Here is a 5,860-nt window from a genome sequence, read left to right on the forward strand (position 1 = left end):
GAGTTACAGGTGTACAGAGTGACCGGCAGGCATTGCGGAGATCCCAGAGAGTCAGATATCCTGTTGACAGATTGACATATAGAGATTTTGCTATGCACTATGCATATATGACATCTATGGTGAAGCATGTGGAACCTACATGCTATACAGAGGCTATTGGAGAGCATGTATGGGAAAAAGCAATGGATGTGGAGATGAACGCATTGGTCCATAATGATACATGGGATTTGGTTGCACTACCAAAGGACAAGAATGTTATTGGATGTAAATGGGTTTACAAAGTGAAGTGCAAATCTGATGGTTCTATTGAAAGACATAAAGCAAGATTGGTAGCAAAGGGTTATGCACAGACCCAAGGATTGGATTATGATGAGACGTTTAGTCCAGTGGCTAAGATGGGCGGCACAGTGAGATCAGTCATTGCTATGGTTGCAGCTAATGGCTGGGAAATGCATCAGATGGATGTCAAAAATGCATTTCTGAATGGAGATCTACAAGAGGAAGTATACATGGCACAGCCAGAAGGGTATGTCCACCCTAGATATCCCACTCACGTATGCAGGTTGAAAAAGGCATTGTATGGTCTAAAGCAAGCACCTCGTGCTTGGAGTGATAAGATGAGCAGATATCTTATCTCACTTGGTTTTCAGATTTCTACAGCAGATTCTTCACTCTATGTGAAGAAGACACAGCATGGGATTATTTTACTAGTCATCTATGTGGATGACTTGATTATCACAGGTGATCATGGTGCAGATGTGATGCATGTCAAGAAAGCTTTGAGTGGGCAATTTGACATGAAAGATCTTGGTGAGTTGAGATACTTCCTTGGAATTGAAGTGGTGAAAGATCATGTAGGTACTTGGTTAGTACAGCGCCAATATGCATTGGATATGTTGGCAAAGTATGGCATGACAGGGTGTAAGCCTATGAGTACACCATTGGAGCAAAATGTGAAGTTGCGGGCTGATTATGGCGAGGAATTGGATGATCCTTCTATGTACAGGAAGATGGTTGGTAGTCTCATATATATGACTATCACACGCCCGGATTTGAGTTATGCTGTGGGGCTAGTTAGCCAGTTTATGCAGAGCCCCAGGAAATGACATTTGGATGCAGTGAGACGCATCATGAGATATGTGAAAACCACAGCACATTATGGTTTATTTTATGAGAGTGGTAAAAGCTTGGACATACATGGCTACACAGATGCTGATTGGGCAGGTAGCGCATATGACAGGAGGTCTACTAGTGGATATGCTTTTACACTTGGAAGTGCTGTGGTGAGTTGGAGTAGCAAAAAGCAACCTACAGTTGCTTTATCCAGTACAGAGGGTGAGTACAGGGGTGCAGCCATTGCTACTTGTGAGGCTATATGGTTAAAGAGTCTCTTGGCAGATTTATGCGAGCCTCTTGATGGCAAAGTTGTCATTCATTGTGACAACATGAGCAGTATACAATTGGCAAAGAATCCAGTGTTTCATGCGAGGACCAAACACATAGAGGTCCATTATCACTTTGTCAGAGAAAAGGTGTTGGATGGTACAGTTGATCTTCACTATATGAAGACTGATGAGCAGGTGGGCAGACATCTTTACGAAGCCACTGAGCAGGGAGAAGTTTGAGTACTTCCGGACTATGTTGGGAGTACATGGGATGAGCTTGAGGGGGAGTGTTGAGAGTCTTGATATCCCAAGCTCATCTACATCTTCATCGGCAGTACATCATGAGTTTGAGAGGGGCTGTTGAGATTCAAGCTCGATGTCAGTGTGAGCCAGCTATGCTATGTGCTGGCAGATTAGGTAGGAACATGTGTGAGACATAAATGACCGCGTGTCCAACTGGTCATAGTGTGTGGACATTAGCTAGGGTTAGTAGAGTGTGGACACAACTCATTGTGTGTTGTGTGGATTATGGATTAGTGCATTATGCTGTGTGTGAGAGTGGACATGGCTTCCCTCTATGGTTAGGGTTTGCAATATACATTAGGGTTTGCTCCTGTGTGTGTGTCTCCTCCTCCTTTACCGTTCTTTCAACAATTCCTTCGTCAGTTTCAATCAATGACGATGTGCCCAGTTTAGGAAAAATGCACTCAAATCACCCACCGAATCTGAAACTAAGTTAAGACTTTTGATTTTGATTAGAGGATCAAGTTAATAGATCTAGAAGTATTGGGATACGGATTTAAGATTTATTCATGTATTCAAACAAAATCGAAACTGAAAACTTGCATAGAAACCCTGTTTTCTTAAAGGACTGTCTTACACCAGAATGCTGGAGGGAGCATTTGGCATACGTGTTTATCTAAGGGAAGTTCGGTTGCAACAGCTGGCGGGGAGTGTTCAAGGGACAGCTCACGCGACAAAAATCTGCCCAGGTCTTGACCAGCCTGGGTATGGTGAAAAATGGTGTGTTTCCGGTACGATGGGGGAGGGCCGACGAAGCGGTCCTTGAGTGAAGTGCCACGACACCTAAGGAGGATCCTGGAGGGTTCTGACCAGGCGATGCACGGGCTCGCGGTGCTTATTAGGACACCCATGCTTATGTCATGGAAGATATATATAGATGTATGTTGACGAAATGATTATTGTAATCTGTTAACTGGATCTCGTTGCCGACAAGCTGGTCCCAACGGAGAGTCCAAAGTGGTACTGTTTTTGTGAAACAAGGGATTAAATGGAAATTTTGAGTTATGAAATTTGTGACCATATCTGTTTTGTCAATGGATTATTTTTATATTAAAGTTTTAAAGAGGAGTGTGTGCGTACCTATTTTCTAAAGCTAAAGTTAAGAAAGGCATTCAATTATGGGTGGGTGAGTACTTGTTAGGTTCTACCGATTCTAGTGGTAGGGTGGTGGCTAACCCATGGGTTGGATGGGGTTAGGCTGAAATCAGTGGAGTTTTAATAATCAAACTCAAAAATCTTAGAGTTACGCTAGGATTTGAGTAATTAGTTAATTCCCTGATAAATTTCTCAATTGAGTGGATCAACAGTTGTGCCTGATCTTGATTAGGAAAAAAGCGTTGAAATTGCTCAGATGATCAAATTATATCAGTGAGCTGTGTAAGTGGTAGGCTTTGGTTGAGGAAATGGAGCATGTGTTATGTGAGCTGACGAGACAGGCCTCCTTCATGAAGGAGGCATGCAGCACTTTCTTGAAGAGAGAGGGGAGAGCCCTTCTAGTGCCTACCTCGCCTGCCAAGTCTGTCCTAGGTGCTGACACTGTCCTCATTGGTGGATCTTGTGTGGCCGGCGTTTATTATCTGCCATCATATGCCCATAAGTACCACCCCTTTTGCTTTTCCATTGTCTGTGCGACTGAGCCCAAGTGCATTGTTCCGGACTACATCATCTGGAAATTTATCCAAACACTCTTTGAATTGTTCAGCTTGCCATCTGTACTTATAATTGTGTTTGATGAAGTTTCCCAATTCGCTTTGAAGCAAGGAAGTGAAAGTTCTCGGGCTGACTTGGCAAACAACAAGATCTTTCTGAGTTTTTGCTTGACCATTCTCATCCACTTCCTGTGTAGGAACATCATCAAAAAGCTTGACAATCATCATAGAGATGTCATCGCTTTTTTCATGTAGACACAAGGAGATCTGTTTAATGCCACAATGTTTGCATCATGTACCCAAAAGACATTGTCTACGGTGATAAGCACAATCAATGGGTTTTGGGCACAATACAGACTCCCACAGGTCTATTAAGCTTGGAAATGTGGCATTGGAGGCCGCGCACTGCGCTGTTCCATCATGAGAACTGCAAACAAGGCACCTGCAAAACTGCATGGCCAGCCATGTAGCCCATATCTTCCCTGGAGCATCTGATTAAGAGCTTCCTTGAAGTAGACAAGCTGCACATGGTATTCACAGCAACAAGTGTTGCGGTCCTTCAACTTGCATACGAAGTATGGCTTTAGACCCTCAAAACATCTCAGGGAGAACCTTATGTTAGGATGAGCCACTTGGAACCACATATAGAAGTCCCTCTATGACAAAGAAGACAAATTTAGACACACTATCAAGCATTATAAATCATTCTGAAGCAATCTATAGCATTGTTAAGCATTATGATGCACTTTCAATCAGTGTAAAGCTATGACACTCATTGGGTAAAGCTCTTAGATGCACTTAGTAGCACTTTCTACACCTGGCAGCACTAGTAAATCATTGTAAAGCACTATAAAGTACTCTCAGGCACCTGCAAGCACTTAGAAACCTGAGGATCCATTTAGATGAACTTGGAATAACATGGAATTTCTTGGAAGCACTAGGAAACACTTAGAAGCAATTGGAAACACTAGCAAACACTTAGAAGCAAGTAAAGCATGTGGAAGCACTTGGAAGCACTTAAAAGCACTTAGAAGCACATGGAAGCACTTAGAGGCACATGGAATCACTAGCAAGCAATTAGAAGCACTTGGAAGCACTTAGAACCACTAGCAAACACTTGGAACCACTAGCAAGCACTTAGAAGCACTTGGAAGCACTTAGAAGCACATGGAAGCACTAGCAAGCACTAGAAGCACTTGCAAGCACTTAGAAGCACTAGCAAGCACTTAGCAAGCATTTAGAAGCCCTAGCAAGCACTTGGAAGCACTTACAAGCACTAACAAGCACTTGGAAGCACTTACAAGCACTTACAAGCACTTGGAAGCAGTTAGAAGCTCCTGTTATCACTTCTGAAGCTCTGTTAAGCCATTACGAGCATAAGCACTTGGAAGCATTTGGAAGAACTCTCAGGCACCTGGCAGCTTTTTAAAGCACTATTAAGTACTCAGAAGCAACAAAAGGCACTTAGAAGCACATAGAAACATTTAGATGCACTTGGAATGACATAAAATTACTTGGAACCACTATGAACCACTTAGAAGCACTTGTGATCACTTGAAGAAGTATGTCAAGCACTATAAAGCATGGTTAAGCAATATAGTGCACTGTCAGGCACTCAGAAGTGGTCTGAAAATGCTCAGAAGATGCACTCATGACTTGGAATTTCTTGGAATCACCATGAAGCACTCAGAAGCATTTGAAATCAATTGTAAAGCTTCGTAAAGCACTATAGTGCATGGTTAAGCATTGTAATGCACTGTGAGGCACTTACAAACATTTGGAAACATGGTAAAGCACTCTAATGCCCTATCATACAAAATTTTAGTACGGTCAAGCACTCTAAACCACTGACATTTAGAAATCAGTATCGTATAGAAGAGCATATCCGGATACACTATCAATCATATGCGAGCAACTGTGTAGCTCTTACAGCATACTCTCAACACAGTGATATACCTGAGGCAAATCGAGTAGATGCACTGGATGCAACAGTACATGCACACTCTTGCCTATCCTCTTTCGAACAACATCTTTCTTGTTTGGGGAGATGCGAGTTTCCACCGACCAAAATTGAAACACGATTTCCCTGATTTCACTGGTGATGGTGCTTGCCCTATGCAATTGACAGTGACAAGAATCCAAGGGAAGTGACCCTTCCTCCGCTTCATGTTGCAGCCAAAAATTGGCTGCAATGACATTCCTTTGATGAACTCCTAAAGCCTTGGCAACTTCTCTACCACTCATTTGATTGTCAACACCAGATGCGCCATTGAGGCATGCCACGACAGTAGCCCGCTTTAAAAACAACTCGTTATTTGAATGGGGTGTCTTCACCTCAGATAATGTATGACAAATGTTAGAGAAAATGAGTCTCTCAACTGTCTATGACGTGTGCTACAACACTGAGAACGTTGGATGACGGAGGAGCTGTTGTAAAATCTTTGTTTGAAGGCCCTCGGAAAGCTCGTTTGTTTGTTTGTGCCAGCATTGAGAAACTGCTCTGCAGATTTTCTTTGCCTCTCG

The sequence above is a fragment of the Cibotium barometz genome, chromosome 3 (genome assembly GCF_041138505.1).
Source record: "Cibotium barometz isolate CiBa-2024 chromosome 3, ASM4113850v1, whole genome shotgun sequence".
In the NCBI taxonomy this organism is placed as follows: domain Eukaryota; kingdom Viridiplantae; phylum Streptophyta; class Polypodiopsida; order Cyatheales; family Cibotiaceae; genus Cibotium; species Cibotium barometz.